Consider the following 19253-nt stretch of genomic DNA (forward strand, 5'->3'; position numbering starts at 1 on the left):
GTTCATGAACTAGTCTCTATACCAATACAAAATAAAGAACTTGGGGATTTTGTCTGCGCAGTGACCTAGCTGCTCAGTTTGGAAGAGATCTGTGGAGTGATTTAAAGCACATGCGGTGTGGCTGTCAAAGGGAACAGAACCTTGAAGGGAAAAACAAGTGATTCAGACTGACTCATTTCAGTTTTTAGATTTAGGACAGTGTTTAGGATTTTTGACATTATTGCAACCTTCAGTACACCACAACTAAACTCTGCATTTTTTCACATGATTTGCTGAATAAGGGCAGAGTTTTTGGCCATTAGTAAGATCATATAAAAAAGGAGGAAAATCAGGCTGATAGACTCAAAGTATTATTTTGTTTTTAAGTAGGAAACAGCAGGCATTTTCTGTCGCTAGTTACAATATCGAAGGAGCTTCAAGCACAAAGCCATAACAACAACAAACTGTTCTCTTTTTTTTATCTGCTGCTTTGGAATAATTTAATTGCCAGGTGCTACTTATTAGTGTGTTCATCAGTAATAAAATGCCTTTCTGCACATGCAATGTAAATTATCATTCTCAAAGCCTTTGTCCATCCAATAACAGTGTGCTGTAATTCAAGCACACTGAATTACAGCACACTTTTTTTTTTTTTTCACCATAGACACCATCCATACTGCCATCACTTTTTAACGACTGTCCCTCATTATTTGGTGGAACAGCAGGATGTCAATCTTATCCTTACTTTTTAGATATTTAATAGAAACAGACACTTACTGTTCATCCAAATTATTTCCAAAACTAAATTAAAAAGTGTCATTTTGATTCCAACCAGATGTCTTTAAGGAACCATGCTGAAATGGCAGCTAATTTTAGAGATAGAGAATTCACCTTTTTCATTAGAAAACAAAGAAACCAAAAAAAAAAAAAAGACAAGAATATTAGCACTCTGCTCTACTTATCTTACACAACAGACTGATAGCATAAATGATAAAAAATGTTTTAGCAATATCCATTAAAATTGAATTTATAAATATTTTAGATTTCTATAAAGGTAATTGGTTTTCATCTACATTTCCCCAAAATACTGCATGTTTCTGCTTTGATATTTTAACTATATGTCAAAACAGCACAGCAAGGAATTTCAAGTGCTTTTGGGTGAGGAATAAGCATCTGCACTTCTGCCAACGATTATATATTCAAAGTTAACAACATATATGAACTTTTCCATTATTTAAAGCATATACTGATATGTTCACATGTCCAAACACAACTTTACAGTTCCAATTAAAAAAAGGAATCTAGTCCTTCCTCCATGTAGGAAAAAACAAATTCTTCATTTCTACTAAAGCTGAGTCATTGTGAAGCTGAAATGGAAGATTTATTGAGATCATGAGATAAGAAATCATGGGAATATGATTCTGAAAAAGAAATGATTATGAAGAATATTGAAACCATTGAAAGAATAAAAGTACATATTGTTTTATTGTTTAGTATTTAAATGAAGTACATAAAGAACCTATATTGAACAATTTTGGATGGACTATACATTTATACCTTAAACAAACTCTTGGTATTGGAAATGAATTCCTATAGTGAAAAATCATTAAAATGGCTTCAATACATTTTTGGTTTGTGCCAGCTAATATTGATATGTTTTCTAAATATGATTCAGGAATGACCAGAGATCTTTTGCAATAACTACTTTAAATGTGACTGTACTACTCTGAGGCTATGAGGCTTAAGTTTCCTGGATACAGGACTTCTTGGGTTCATTGACCACTATGCTACCTTCAAAACACAGTCCAGAGGAGTATGTGACACCTCTAATTGGTAATAAAAATGTTATGACTGTATGTTTTCCTTTTTTTTTTCTTTTTGTTCTAATTCAGTTACACAACATCATCAATTTTGTTTAAAAAAAAGGTTACATGCAGTAAACACAGAATTTTTGCATTTTTATAGAACTCTCATTTGTTTTCTATTTTTTCTAATAGAAAACAAATTACATTTAACTGAAGAAGATAAGTTACAACAAAATAGAGGAGTTTTAGGACACACATTTGACAAACACAAAATGAAAAGAAAGAAAAAAAAGATTGAATTCAGATGAGATGCATTTCAAAAGTTCTGATGCACTAATTATCTAGATATATCAATGCTTAACACATCAAATTACTAGAATATATTTTCATTTTAACAAGACAATTCTCTATCATCAGTAGATATCACCAGTAAAACAATTCTAACTTGAACTTTTATTTTAACAGGCAACCAATTATATGAGGAGTTCTCTGAGAGATTAGTTATTCTTTTATATACCTATCTTGCATAGAATACACATTATGGAAGGCCCAAAAGAGAGCTCAGTAAAGCTTGCATTGAAATTTCACGTTCTCAAGAGAGTTATGGGAATACAGGCTGATATTTGGCAAGTGCTTCAGATAATCAAAGCCACTCGACTGTGAACATAACCATGCATAATTTTTTTGGTAAGTGCCACGATAGCTTTAAAAGACAAATACTGATTGGTATTCAGTTATTTTCATATTTATTTTTATAGGGCTTATAATTATGCAATTTGATGGCTCACATATCTCTTAAATTATGGTATTTTGCTCGCTATATATTTTTAACAGAAATGTAGTTTTCATTTTATAAAGAAAATTGTGTTTAAAATCAACCCTTAAAATCAGCATCTAGCATGTCCCTCATAAAGGACAAGTTATTTGTTGCTGTTAAATTAAGCCATGCATGAGTAAATTTTGTCTACTATTTGCATACACAGTAGCACTATATAAGCAGTCCTAAATGAAATGAAAATGTATACAGACAAGATAGAAGAAATCAATAGATAGTTGATACAAATATTGGCAACTGGATTTAATCATGAGTTAACACAGCACAGAAAACCTTGGAATACTCTATTTGCATAGGGTCCTGGGTTAAAAAAAAGGATTTTTTTTCTAACTGAGAACACATTTGGTGAAAACAGAATCCAAGATGAAAGAATTGACTCACATTCGATTCGAGCTATAAAATCTTGTAATTTGATATATGTAACCTAATTTATTTTTATATATTTATGTAAGTTTTTATATATTTATGTAAGTTTTTAAATCTCCTGGATCTACTGTTATGTTTGCATAGTAATAAGTAACGTTATAACTTATTATTGGTTTAGTCCTTAATAATGATTGAGATTTAGCTTTGGATATAAACAGTAGAAGACACAAGCATAATCAAAATAGTCTTAATAATAATATATATATATACATTTTTCCCTGATCATTTCGACTGGATAGCAGTACATATGATTTGGGGATAAATGACTGTAGTGATTGGAATAAACTACAATTTCCCTTATCAAATGACAGCTTTCCCTCGTAATTCCCAAAACACACCACAAATTCTAAAGACAATCAATACTGTTTTGAGAGAAAAATATTAACATTTTGTGTCATGATTATATAATGAGTTTCAGAATGACAAGATATCCTTTGAGAACAACATTTTCTATGATGTGTTTCTTTGATGCTTGCATAATTCATTTAGTATTAGAAAAAAAAAACAGAGAAGACACAGGTTTTACACACTGGAAAAAACTGGGATGTGGCTAAGCATTCTTGGCCTCAAGCTCATTGTTAACTCAAGGAAGAGATCCAACACCCTTGCAAAATGCAAAGTAATAATTCAGTGAATATTTGAGGAAGAATAGCTTCATGATTTATATATGCATATACGTAAAAGACCTAAAATCTATGTGAGGACTTTATATGGCTCTTTAGAGAGAAAGGTGTAGCTACCACTCAGTAAAAAGTATTCTTAGCTTGTCTTGTTATCAGTCAGCAGATCAGAATAACTGATCTTAGTAGCAATTACAATCTTACAAGTTGTGCAGAACTAAGAACTAACTACTTAAAAACTACGCAGCCACAGAAGAAAAATCTAGATACTTTAATCTTTGAAAGATGTTCACAACTTACCCAAGTTTTAGCTGGAGACAGAATTCTATGAAAGTGGGGGAGAACAAATACAGGATAACACCGTTAGGACGTAGTTGGATACATAATGAATGCAGCTAGATGCCGATGAAATCACTATTTGCTTCTATAGCCATTTGTATTGTCATGCATCTACACATTACATTCCTTTCTGAGTATAAGGATGCAGATAAACAGTTCTGGAGGTGGATGGGAAGTAGTCCATTAAAGTTACTTATTGGAAATCCCCAGTTTATCAAATTAAAGTCACAGTTTTACACAAAGCATTCATCAGTAAAAATGCAGGGAGAAATAAACAAGCAATGCCTAACATAACTTATGTCATTTTTAGAGCAAGTGATTATATTTTACAATGATGACATGATGTATAAGTCTTCCTGAACGCTCTCATGCTATTTTCACTCTCAAACCTGCCAAAGGAGGTTTTAAATGCTTTAAATCATTCTGTGAGAAACCATGCAGTTTACAGATATGGAAATATTTTATTCAAATGAATAAAATGTTTTGGATGGATTTTATTGTGTGAAAATATGTAGTTATAATTGACAAAAGTTCTGCAATCTTAACTACAGGAAGCTCTCCCAAATACTTGTTATAATAAACACGAACACAGAAACAAAAACCTGTCTTTCAGAAAGATGCAGTGCTGCCTAGAAATTGCAACATAAAAGCTGACAGATCCCAAGATGCAGCTTTATTTGGGCAGAAAAGATACCTGAATAGTGTACATGAAAAATCTAAAAAAAAATCTAAAAAAAATCTAAACCAAAAAGTGAAAAATATTTTACCAATAATCCTCAACAAAAACGAAAATATGATGTAAAACAGAAAGCTCCCTAAGATAATTTTTGCCAATTTCATAGACATCATGGATTAAAAAAAAATACTGTGTTTTATCAAATTTCAATTTAACAAAGAGAAAAAAAAAAAAGGTCTCTTTTTATGGGCCACATGCATGGATTAGTAGCTTTTGGTTGCAATATTAAATATATCTCTGGTCCTGCTTAGGACTTCACATTCACAGGGGTATGGTTTAATTGACAAACTGAGTTTATGGCTTCTTGCTTTTAAGACAAAGCAAAATAGCATTTCTAAATTTAGAGTAATGCTTTTGCTACCAAGACTAAAGCTTGTGTGAAGACTGGTGAGAATATACCTTGTCCCTAACTTATGGGAAAATTTTCCAAAGTAGTACCTTTCCAAAATAGTTCCTTACGTTTCCCAAATAGTTGAGAGAGACACTTTCAAAGCATTCTGGAAGATCATCCTGCCCACATAACTTAGGCCTGAATTTGGAAGAACACAATCCCCCTTTGAAATCCTGGTAAAACACCTCCCTCCCTCTGTTACTTAGATGAGGAAAGCAGACATTAAATTAGCAGAATGCTTCATTGGCTTATTAAATTTAGGGACAAATTAAGATTACTTTGGACAGCCTGGGCCACACGCAATACATAAATATCTAGGATGAAATTACCATATGAGGGGGAGAAGAATGATGACAATGTTATATAAAATTAAAATCCTATCAATGAATCTTGGTTAGAAGTATCTTGAATTTTGTTTCATGGGAAATTCAAATCAAAAGTAGGCTTCTAAATTAGACTATCAGAGATATTGTTTATTAGGACTTTCTGATAATAATATTGCGGTGGAGAGTAAGAGTCAATAGAAACAAAACAAAATGACTTCAGAACCTATTAACCTGTTTTTAGTAGTTAACTTATTTTTTCATTCTTTATATCCCAATGTCAATGTTTGGAATAAGATTATCATGTGAATGTGAAATGTGTTTTCATTAATACCCAATTCCTTCTCATCTAATATTTTAATATTAGATCAGAAGAGGAAAAAAATATCAACTATATTACAAGGTGGTTCTGTTTAACTTTGAATGTTACTATGCCTATGCCTATAACGCATCTCCAAACCTATCCTTCATCATGGAACATTTACTGACAGTTCTTTAAAAGCAGCAACATATTCAAATCCAAGTAATTATTCTTGCAAAGAAACAAGGACTACAAGTATTATAATTTATAATAATTCCTTAAAATTCCATGACGGAAGGAATGGCAATTAATGCAACAGTAGGTTCTATATGTCAGGAAGAGCATCTGCAGTAAAGGTAAGATCGTCAAATTTACACAGAAAAGCACTTTGTATGCATGTAGTAACACTCAGTACAAGGGAAAAAAAAGCTTCTTTATTCAGTGTGTTGTGCGTGTTGTCTGTTTTTTTATGCAATACTTATTTATTCTCTTTCTGGGCAAATCCCCTCTTTTACTCTGTCCATTCAGGAGAATATTACCTGTCACATATCAAGATCAAAATATATTCAGTAATTCAGTAATTTATTCTTTAACAATGCCAACTTATAAAACATGGTATTATTCATTTTAGAAGCAGAAAATTGCCCTTGATATATTTGTAGAAATATTCAACTCATTCAAATTCTGTTGTTGCATATTTAAGTCTTGCATTTGATTAAAGCTCTATTAATCATTATTAGAGATTTCTTCATGCAAACAAAAAAGGTATTTAACTCATTTAACTTATAATTGTCCACTAATTGACCAACAAGTGGTTCAAAGGACTGTTAAATAAGTGCATGAGTGTAAAGGTAAGTATACTGGGAGAAAAGCTTCACAGTGCTTAGTTTTCCTTTTATATCACTATATATGTATGCACACACATCTATCTATCTATCTATCTATCTATCTATCTATCTATCTATCTATCTATCTATCTATCTATCCGTACATACCAATGTCAATGTTTGGGATAAAATTGTATCATTTACATGAAATGTGTTTCATTATTTATCCAGTTCCTTCTCAACTTTAATGATATCATAGCAGAAAAAAAAAAAAGGAGCAGTTTTGCTCTTTCTTATCAACTGGCCCTGTGTGGCATGACTGTAGGTTTGTATCTCCTACATTTTCTCTCACATTTACACAGAGACTGTGTCTGTATTTTGAAATATATCCTCCTATGCACTATCACAGAAAAAAAAAAAGTGTAACAGTTTTATTTTGGAAGCAATATTATTCTGTCTGTATTTCTGATGAAGTGACAGATTTTTCTATATTTTGACTATTCTCACAAAACAAAAAGAAAAAAAGAGAGTAGCTATATGAAAATTTTGTATCATAGAATTTATTTGGAAATGGTTTTCTCTTGGTTTTACATTATATGTAAAGACAATATATGATATGTCATTATTTAAAAAAAAAAAGACAGAAAATTTCTGAGCTCCTCACCTTGGTTGCCTTTTCTCCAGCTATCTCATTTCTGAGCTGAGTGAAACGACAGATTCTTGTGAACTTGCATGAAATATAGATGTCTTTCCACTACTCTGAGTCCCTTTTATATATCTATATATATCCTGGGAACTAGAGGGCAAAGACATGTTATGCTATCTTATTTGTTGCTATTCAGATAGTAAAATACCTGAGATAATTCATAATTTATCTTAGTTCATTTACTCCAAGGAGATATAAAGAAAAGATAGAGTTTATATATATTTGTGTATATATATATATATATTTAAATCTTATTACCCCAAAATAAAAGTCATGTTCCAAGTACAGATGTGCATTAAATCAAGTTTAAACAAGAGGAAAAAATGGTAGGAGGAAAGAACAACTGGGAAGGAAGAGGAGAACAAAGCATTCGTCTTCCTTTTCCTTTATCTAAACATCCTTGTTTTTTTTAGTCAAGTAGTGTTGATTGCTCTCATTCGCACCTTTGCCAGAATACTATTCAAGAGGGAAAATACAAACACAGATCTTATCTATCTCACTGGTGGATGTGTATCTCGGACTGCTCTCAAGTGCTCAGCCCTCCCATATTCTTGACAATTCACTAGTGTGGGATTCAACTTATTCCTGCCATGGGAGTGAGAAGGAGCTCCCTATTCGAACACCAACGTTAAGCATTACATTATAGGGGACTTCGTATGGTCCAGGTGGCTGTGCTCTCTCACAGCTAACAGAGATCTAGTTAGTAAGGTCAATGACCATTACTGATAAAAATGAAATGATCAATTTAAAACAAATTAGAAGTCTAAGGTCCCAAAAAGTCTATTATTTTTTAATTTGACATTGACCTTGAGGGTTCTTGGCTCAAATGAGGTAAGCATGGTTTAAACGTAAATATATAAAGCTGGTGAGATGAACTTAACAGCTCCCCTAACCTCAGGCTCCTGCTGCCAAGTATGAGGTTAGTTCTGCCAACAGGGCATGCATCTGGTCTTGAAATATGCATGTGTTTCTATGAGAGCTGAGGTCAGTATCAGTCTGTGACATTATTTTCTATACTACTAAACAGATATTTAAGAAAGACAAAAAAATTACTGGTTAGCTATCTGAAGAAGAAAGATAATTAAACACATCAGTATTGACAGAAATAGAGCTTGGATATGAATAGAGACAAAACTTGGTTTTTGCCATGGAGAAGAATTGAGAATTATTTTTTTTCTTCCTGTTTATCCTTCTCGATTCTTTTTCTTTTTCACTATAATTATCTCAAATTAAAGCTTTAAAACAAACACATATTGTAAACTGAAAAAAGTATTTACATATTCTGTTTTCATATTTCATTTTTCTGACAGTGGGGAATATTTCAAAACTACTGTCACCCTGCAAAGTTTTAATTTTGTCTTATCAGCATCTTTCAACAAAATTCTGTTTAGAAAAGATTGTCATGTTGACAAGCTAGAAGGATATTAAACAGAAAAGATGTAAAATACATGAAAAGATATACATAACACTCAAAGCAAAATTCTGTTTCCATTTAACAAGATACACAAGTAGACTTAAACAAGATACATAGTAGAAGGCTGACAAAAATGAGGAAAGTAGGGAGTAAAAAGTGACTGAGAGAACTATAAAGATGATGAACCATGCATTACCCACAGGTCAAGAACTGTCAAATCAGTACTAGGAGCTGAAATGAAGTATACAAGCAGGCATGAAACCCTCCCAGCAACCACCAATGCAAAGAGAAATCTCAGGGAGAAATCCACACTAACACTATGGCAGTCACTTTTACCACCGACCTTGGCAAAATACACTAAGCTTTTTACACTGCCACAAGAGCATCATTTAAGAAGGATGGAAAGGATTGCTTGCGACTGTCAGCATTTAGAAGAAGACAGAGGAGAAGAACTACTGAAAAGTCTTGCTCCATCAGTCAGTGGCAGGTAGACTTCATCAAATAGTTTTCAGAACATTGCTTCCAAGTATTGTAGGAGAAAGACACAATGGGAAGGCAGCCCTGTGCAAAAGCCACATGCTCTTCAAAGTGTCACACAAAAAGCTACACAATTTTGTCCACACCTAGATTATTTCAGGTCTAGGCTTTAAATGCATATGACAGTTGAATGTTTAGAAATGTTACTCATTTACCCAGTTATCCACTTACCTCAGTTCTGAGGCTGAAATGAAGTAGCAGTGATAGTTCTGTATGACTTAAAGGAAAAAGCAACATCCAATTTTAAGATTTTCCTCTATGGATATATTTTATGGCATTACACAACATATTAAAGTACATAAAGTGAGTAACAGATTGTGATAAAATCTGGAGAGAGTTTTTATTTTTTCCTCAAAAATCCAAATTCAAACAAGCTGAGATTCTTATTGAAAGAATCTTGAAATATGATGTGGATATGAACAATCAATATTGGAAATACATTCTTTTCTGTTCTGAAAGTATCCATCTGTATGGGATTAACCCAAAATTTCAAAATTGCACTAAGTAAAAAGTAAAAATTGGCAGGAAGTAAAACATCAGTTTTACTACTTTGTAAAAAATGCATTTTAAGACATGAAGTGATACTGTAAAAGTTAATTACAGTTTTATACAATATAATTTTGCATTTTATAGATAATGTGTTTTAAAAAAGATGCTCTCCATCTTGCATTTTACAGCTGTACTATGGTAACATAAATTTGCAATATCTATTTTATTCTTTTTAGTCAATAGAAAAAAAAAAGAAGCAAAAGTATCAGAGACATTAACTTCCATCAGTTTCCACATTTAAAAGCCATGTGACTCTTACTAGGCTCAAGCTTTATAAAGAAGAAAATTGTTCCGTAAGAAATTGATGATATACTACCACACTTTCCAGAAGAGACTGTTCATCAAAGCTTTTTCAAGACTAGAGCTCTGAAGGTATGAGAGCTCAAGAAGGCATTAGTAATGCATTTTGGCAGATACTTTCAGAATCTGAGACAACACTTAATAGAGTATTGCTGACACTCATGGGGCTATACTCAGTGTGAACACTGCTTTGTCCATGTCATATTAGTCATGAAATGGACATAGTCTGAGGTGCTAAAACTCTTCAGAATGCATTCAGTCAAGTAACACTCTTCTCTTCTGTGTAGGTAAAACACAAGCAGAATTTGCCTTGAAGCAAAGGAAGGAATATGCTTTCACTTATGAACAATTAAAGGAGCAATGGACTAAAATTTGGCATTGTCACTGATCACAGAAATGTCAATGTGCTCTTAGCTTTCCTTGTAATTATTACATGTTGAAACGGTAGATCCTCTGCAATGTGCCTAATTACACATTACCTCAAACACTGTTTTACACCCCTTCACCCTACAAGGTAAACCTTAGACAATAAACAGAACTAGAAGATTTTCATTTAGTTAGATTCTCATATTCTGAGTTCCCTCCTTAAGTGGCCTTGCATAGTCTGGTGCTTTGTGAAGAAATTTAACTCAATTCTTTTTCATTCTCGTAAAATAACATTATTTACTGAGAATCTTTTCTCACTGGAGCAACACGAAGGAAACTCAGGAGCACACTACTAGTCCCGGAATGTATAGCTGAACATTTCCCCCCTTTTTTTTTCATCTTTTCATTAACACTTATTTTCCTACCATTTTCCTTTTTTATTGATATATGGCAAATTTAATCCATTTTAAATTAAGTGTAATAAATCTAATCAAATTGTAAAAACTATAATAAGTAACAAACACTCCAAACAAATGTATTTTTTCTGGTATATATTTCAAAAAGAATAGAACCCCAGAAAACTACTCTTATTATACTCAAGTTTGTCATCCATATATTTTTGAGTTAATAGAAAAAAGGATATATGATATCTAACTGGTACAAACTGTGTTTTTTACCAAAAACCCTGTCAAGTACATAACAATTTACATCAAGATAAGTAAATTCAGCCTCTAATCAAAGCCACAATACTTCTTTTCTAGTCTGGTCTTTCAACCTGACTAGGAAATGCTAACATCAACCAGATGTTAGCAACATCTAATTCTATAACAGTATAAGGCATTTGATTCCAGAAAATTTGGCTCTAGTCTACTTTAGATTTTCAAAACAGAAATCTTTGATCATGCCTCGGCCTTTAGCTGCCATCATAATATCTCCAATGAGCATAAATGCTTTCCTGTTGCTAAATCAGCAAAAAAATGCTTAACTTGGATATTGTTGAAAATCTAGTTTATTAATATTTTAATAATAATACAATATAGAGAACTTGTTAAGACTGCATGGAAACTTTTTGAATAATTTTATAATGCTTCACAAACTGGAATTAAGCTTTCATTCAAGCTAATTAATTGCAGCTGTGTTTTAGCCTGGAGAGAAACTGCAAAGCTGCCGAAGAATAATTTTAGATGATGTTATAAAAGAAAAAAAAAAGTGTGAATGGGACTAGTCTCTATTGATTCAATCATGAGAAAGTGAAAAGGTTCAAACAGAGATTTTTCAAAACTCAGTGTCCTAACTTCAGACCAAATTTTCCTCTCATGGAGGGCCTTCCTGGAAAAGTCATGGTGTTCCTCTTCTGTCTTTAGATGCCCATTTAAGACTGGACCAAAAAAAAAAAAAAAAAAAAAAAAAGGTTTCACAAGAAAAACTCACCTTTTGAACACAGATTTTGCACTGAACCACAGACAAATCCTTTACCTCTGTGAAGAACTCAGAATATCCCAATCATTAAGACACTGAGCAAAGTAGAAGCGGGATTTGACATTAATAATGAACTAAATTCTGTCTGACTTTTGTTAGTTGTGCTCTGGGCATGACTGGGTCCTTCTGAGAACGTAAAGAGCTCTCTATCTACTTAAATATAATTGCAATTTAGGAGAGAAATGTATTACCACTTCCTTTCCATCCTCCGAAGTTATACTCTTTTGAACAAAATCAGAAGCTTAAGATTAAATGCCTAAAGAAATTTCAAGCCTGAGAAAAAAGATAGGATTTTAAATGTCTAGATAGGCTAAACAGATAGCCTGCTTAATAGTCCTAACTCTGACCCAAATTTGATTCAGGCAAATACTAACTCTTGAAGTCGCTGTTTCTTTGAGCTATTCTTGAAGTGATTTCAGGAGGAATATTTGTGTATGAGTACCATAATGAAGCTCTAAGAAGTCATGCAGTTTTTACACTAAAGGAATGCATCCCATCATTATTACTGCTTCCTGCATCAATATTTTATTTAGCCTTCATGTGTGGTTCTTTCTGAGTATGGCATCCTATATTTGAGATCTGGCAGAATCATAGAATCATAGAATGCTTAGGGTTGGAAGGGACCTCTAGAGATCATCTAGTCCAACCCCCCTGCACACGCAGGGTCACCTAAAGCACGTGGCACAGGACTGCGTCCAAGTGGGTTTTGAAGATCTCCAGAGAAGGAGACTCTACAACCTCTCTGGGAAGCTTGTTCCAGTGCTCTGTCACCCTCACTGTTAAAAAATTTTTCCTTAAGTTCCTGTGGAACTTTTGGTGCTTCAGCTTCCGACCATTTCCTCTAGTTCTGTCGGTGGCCACCCGTGAAAAGAGACCAACACCATCCTCTGCACTCCCTCCCTTGAGGTACTTATATACACTGATTAGATCCCCTCTCAGCCTTCTCTTCTCCAGGCTGAACAGGCCCAGCTCCCTCAGCCTCTCCTCATAGGGCAAATGTTCCAGGCCCCTGATCATCCTTGTAGCCCTGCGCTGGACTCTCTCCAGCAGCTCCACATCCCTATTATACTGTGGAGCCCAGAACTGGACACAATACTCCAGATGAGACACATGTTCTTCATATAATGTATAAACATTAAAATGCAGTTGTATGTCATGCATGAACAATAAAACAAAACAAAACAAACAAAAACATGTAAAAGATATAAAATAAGCTCCTGGACATATCTCAAAAGATGAGGTAATAAGCAGAGATCTAGGGTAAAAAAAAAAAAAAAAAAAATTGTACCTCAAATGAAAGTTATCAAATATTTTTACTAAAAAAATGCAAAATACTACAACTGAACACAGTTTTACAAATTTATCCACAAGGAAAAACAGCTGCCCACACCTTTTTTGGAAAGTTTGCCAAGGCAAAAAAAAAGAACAAAAGGTGTTGAGAGGGAATGTTGTCTCATCTGCTTCAAAGGGAACTCAGTACACAGTGTAAGTGAATTTCACCTTATTTCATCGTTTTTTAAGATAAATGCTTTTATCCCTAATTATATGTGGCATTTTCAGCATGCAGAGTACTTCTGGTGCTGATGGTAGGAGAATGCAAGGGAGATGATGCAGAAAATGCAGGCAACGAGCTGTTATAAATCATGCTAAATCATGTACAGGAGCTGGAGATATCATCTTGCTCAGGGTTAAAAAGGAAGGGACCATTCTTACATTTTTTTAAACCTCTGAAACAGAATACATAGGTTGAATTATATAAAACATACTTATATTATATACGAATAATGAAAAGCAACTTTCCAAAACAGCATTGAGGGAACTGCTGAGATTTTTAACTGTTTAAAACACTATTGATACTGCTGAAAACTTTTTTGCCATCTGGAAAAATTCTGTCCTGTCATTTTCTGTTGACGGAAAGAAAGAAAGACTGACAAACCTACCCTTCTCACTTACATGGTTTATGTAGTTCTTATTTTTTTTCTTACACATAATTTATGCACTATTTATTTGGTTAACTTTGGTATGACCAAAAGAAAAGTATCTCACAATGTACAGAGAAATTGGGAGCTTCTTGAGATTAACACGCTTGCAGCAGGGTTCATATCTAAAGCAAAGAGGAAGAAATGGCAGGAAAAAAAAAATATTTTCCTAGGGATTAGAAGAAGATGTGCAAAGAATACATTACAAGTGCTGAAACAGGAAGCAAAAACAGAGACCTGCCACAAACAGAACACAGAAAAAGAATAAGGGACAACCTTACTTTCAAATTTTTCCAATGTATTGTGTCTCATACATAGAATTTTATCTATGCAAAGGATTACATCTTTTAATCATTTTGTTTTTTAAAACTGTTTACCTCTAAAGAAGTCTTTGGTATGTTTGCCCTCCTCACACAAAAAGTTAGGGCATTTCTACCTCCCATCTCCAAACATTTTGAGTATTTTTTATAAGTATGCTATGTAATTGTTCAATGGTTTATTTCACTTAGAGTTAATATTGCAACACTAGAGTTAATATTGAAACCACAGGAATAACACTGTGAGTTAGGACCAGTCAGACAAAACAGCTGAATAGATAAATAAGGTAAGAGGTAGGTGGATGACCATGGCAAAAGAGTTGGTTAGGACAAAGAGGACAGTCTGAGTAGGAGAAGGTTATAAACCCCGGCAATTTGAAATTGCGAAAACAAAACTCCTAAGATCTTAGACTTTAGACAATAGCCACCAATTTCATGTACAATGAGCTACTAATTTTCGGAACACATTTACTTTGTTCTTGTTGCTCTCCCCTGTTATAAATGGAGTACCCCTTCCACTCCCCGCCCCCAACCTCTACAAAATAAATTGTATTTAAAGCTGTTAAAACTTACAGTAAGTTTCTAGCCACATAGATATGCTAATGTTTCATGTTATCCATAACAAGATTTTTACCATAACATCACAACTTATCAGTGAAATTCGCAGTTTCTATGGGTAATGTGAATTCAAAACAGTGAATATTTTGGTATCTGGTGGCTAAGGAAGAGGCAACAACTGTTGCACAATAAGGTGTGAAGAGGGCAGGTGAAAGAGGCAATGAAACACAAAAAGAATTACCATTTTTTTCAGAAGAGATTTGGATACAAAACTTTGAGAACTATCGATTATAGCACATTTTTAAACCTACTTTCTATTAATCTCTGAACTCATCATTTGTATTTGGAGATATAGCAAATAGGGGCTGTGGAAAATTGAAAGATGCAAGTGGCTTCAGATTAGTTCTGTGGACTGACAGATCTCTCCTGAAAGCCAATATATATATATATATATTTAGCTTGGGGACATGCATTTGCTGATCAAAATTGCAACTATTTCACCTGGAAGCATCTTTAAATTCTGCTGTAATGTGAAGCAACTAATACAGCCTGAACCAGAGCAATGCATTACCTTCCCAGTGCATCATTTAACAATCCCATTCCTGGAGCCAGGTCTTTATAGGAAGACTCTTTTGCCATGTCCTTATGGTGTCTGACAGAAATCAATGGGGCTTCTCACAGCTTAGAGGGCAAGGTTGATTGCATCTGTACCCTTCACTCATTCTAGTGCCAAATAGCCTCAATATTGTATAGAGCACATTACTGTAATATGCTCCAAAGGCAATAAAAACAGAGATAGCCATGGCGAGCTCAGGATCTTTTCCTGACAAGGTGCTTTTCTTTATAAAAAATGATGTCCCTGCCATAATCCCTGAGATTTTTGAAGCACCAACAGGCAACAGTACCTATGTTACCATCAGTACTTTGTGCACAACTATAATGAAAAGATATCTTCCAGTATTACTTTTTTTTTTAATGTATATAAACAATGTCTCTTAAATGCAATTCTCATTTTTTTCCTCAAAGTACATCTGGTAATGTGAAAAAGAAAGAGGCAATAAACTAACAAACTAGTACTGCATTAGCTACTGGAATAGCTTAATTGTCTCAGTTTCAACATTTTGCAGTCTTCCCAAGTTGCAAAACTGTACCATTCCTTTTCTATTGTAAGCAGTGCTTATTCCAAGGATTTTCTCCAGATTGCTGAGCATGTGGTTCACCATGGATCAACTTATTTCTAATAGCGTTTCTTCCCCTCAGAACAGAAATTTAAAGAGCAAAGTTAACAATCTGGAAATAATGTAATATATTGCAAAGATGTGAAAACCTCGTAAAATAATCATGCTTTGTCTAAAATTCTTATTTGAATTAAAAGTTACATCTCTCTTTTGTTTTTTATCTGTTAAAGCTACGGTATGGCTCACCATAATTTAGAACATTGTACAATATTTGCTAGGTTTCTAATTAAATGTATGCAATACAGTAGGCAATTTTATACAAAGTAGAAAACCACCCAAGCATACAATCAGTTAAAAAGGTAAGATGGTTTATATTGTATATGCCTAAAAACATGTGGCTTGCAAGATCAAGTCTTTGACATATTTTTAAAGGATTGAGAAATGAATTTATCAGAGACAAATTAACAAGAAACAAGAAAATTAAACCAACAGAATTAAAAGAAAAATAAATTTCAATTTGATTTATATATACATATATTTATATAGCCTGATCGTTCAAGGTTGTTCTCTGTTACAGTCTGAAACGAAACTGAGAGTGTGGAGACTAAATGGACTCAGCTATCACAACACTTCTTGTCACAGATGTATGCAATGTTAAGGATGCAATGTCATATAAGCATATGTAATGACTTGATGCACCTGTCCAGGGGTGAGGAGGGCACTGGGGCCAGCGTAGGGGCCCCAGGGCTCCTGTGTGTGGGTGTGGGGCTGGCCATGCATCTCCCTCCTTCCCCACCATTAGTCTTCAGGCATTGCAGCTGCCTCTTCCCTTCCGCCTCTTCCACCTGGCAACACTAGACATCAGTGATAGGGTGGAATGGTGAAGGCACAACTATGATTGATTGAGGTTGTGGTAGCATCTGGTGATTGGCTGTCTCCATGCCCATCTGGAAGGTTCTCTGCACCTCAGGTACTGCCATTAGCCGGTTAGCTGCAAAGGAGTTACCTGAAGGGAAGGTTACCTGGTTCCAAGTAGTGCCTGACTGCTCAAGTATCTCAGCTGTGTGTTGCCTGACATTGGCAATCGACTCCGTCCGCCGAGGCGGCCAGGCACGTCCCACCCGTGCCTGGGCCAGAGAGCACAGACACCAATATGAGGATGCTGCAAATGGCGTTTAATATACGCAGGTTGGACCTTATAAAGGTAGCAAAGGCGGAAGCATGCCTATGTAGCCAATAAGCGTTGCTCTTTACCTAATATGGCATATGCCTTAGTTCCCTATTCTTCCCGTACATCGCGAGATCTTCCGAGCGCCGTACCCTACATCTCCCCCCCCCCATGTTAATCTAAATATCCTAAATATCACTACTTTGAACAAGCTGCTAATAGCATACATTGTGACTGCCTTGTTTCTGTGAGCGTCGTAGCTGATGCAATACATAGTGGATTATACATGACAAAATAGGCATGCTGCAAAAGACACCAATCAATGCCATAATGATAATCAACCCAAGCTTCCACAATCAATTCAATTGAGCCAGGATAGTAATCATGTCCAGATACTGTTGCCTATGTTCTCAAGCCATCTCCAGTTTCCTGGGTTACGTCTTATCATCTGTAGCAGATCTGATCCTACGTTTTGAATGTCCTCCGACCTCTTGTCGATCTTCTCGTAGTCTTTTGTGGTCAGGCAACAAAATTTTAGGTTTTTGAATGTTCTGGACCGGCCTCCCCCCACCTGGAGAATCTCGAAGATTACGTTGATGACCTCGTGATGTGCTTTGAGTATCTGGTTGACATCCCTAAGACCTGCCGCTATCTGTTGAGACAACGTGTTTACTGCTTTATTCGTCCGCAACAAGTGACAGGTCGAGCTTTGAATTTTGTATAGCCCTGTTGATCCTAAAATCGGGCCGAGGCAAGTAATATTAGCATTCACCAGGACGAGGAATGGTGCCTCGCTCATATTACCCGGTAAAAAGACATCAGGTGACATGGGGGCAAAAAATTTTACAAGGGTTGGGGGTATTTTGTCTGGTGGTAGGTATGCAGCAGCCAGCAAGCATAGCGCGCTAGAGCAGGAAACGTTTCAGGTGGGGAGAATTATAGTACCGTTCGTCCATCTTGTACCTGAGTGTCTAAACAAGTCTTCGGATATAATCCACTCCCTGTTTCCTTCATCATCCCCGCAGCTAAATCTTCCCACACCTCTGTCTATATTTATTGTATTATAACTTTCACAGGTGGCAGAGGGGTCTGATGTAATCTTTCTCTCCCATTTCTGAGCCTTCTGAGTGACTATCTCTAGGTACCCTGTGAAATTCACATGATGGGAGCGGTATGTCACATTAACATATGACCCATATGGTGACCATGATTCCCCATACACTGTCCCACTAGGCAGTATTGTGAGATTTGCTGCTCTTCGTGCCATTAATTTGCATAAAGCGTTATCTGTTAGCGGAGCCGCAAAACTTACAAAAGCAAAGCATGTTAGTGGATTGTGTGGAAGGAGCGTTTGTAGAAGAATTGTTAGAAAGCAGGAACTGAGAGGAAAACTAGGGCCTCACACAGCTCTGGCATTACAGAGGCCTGCTTGGGGTGCTACACAGTTGCCACTTCCAGGATGGTTGGTACGCACGGACTCTGCTCCTCCACGGTTCCCTGGGCAACGCAATCTGCCCTCCTCGCAGCTGCGAAAGGGAGTAACGGAGGATGGAGCGGGGTGAAGGCTCCGCGGCCAAACTCTGTTGCACTCCCTGTGCTGGGCTGCTGATAAGCTGCACAGTGGCCGTCTAATGAGAGATATACGATAACAAGTCCGGTGCTGTGCCAGCAAAGGTGGCAAATGATGAACTTTGCTTGAACTTTGCTCATTATAATGTGAAAACCGTACCTCCATCTCAGAAGTTACCCGCCTCCGAGGTACGACCACCCCTCACTGAGCATGCGCTTTAGATTTTCGGTTGACTGTACCTTTAAATGAAAGCGAGAAACTTTTTCACCAATCAATAACAATATTAAGTATGACTCTAGTCACTCAAGCTCCACCTGAATGTAAAGAAAAGTATAAAAGGTGAACTAAGGATGAAAAGTCTGGAGGGAAGAATTCATCGTAACTCCTGGGTCAGTCGAGAGGCTGAGCCCCCTTCCCTCCCCTTGCGCCGGGACGCTGCCCGAGGAGACTCGAGACTGGACGTCTTCTCCCATTTTCTGGGGTGAGTGATGATTGCATATTTGTACATCAGAGCTAGCTAAAAACCCCATGCTCTAGTAGAGAATTTCCT

This window comes from Tinamus guttatus, unplaced genomic scaffold (assembly GCF_059628265.1).
Source record: "Tinamus guttatus ecotype Peru unplaced genomic scaffold, ASM5962826v1 Tinamus_guttatus_pri_ptg000335l, whole genome shotgun sequence".
NCBI lineage: Eukaryota > Metazoa > Chordata > Aves > Tinamiformes > Tinamidae > Tinamus > Tinamus guttatus.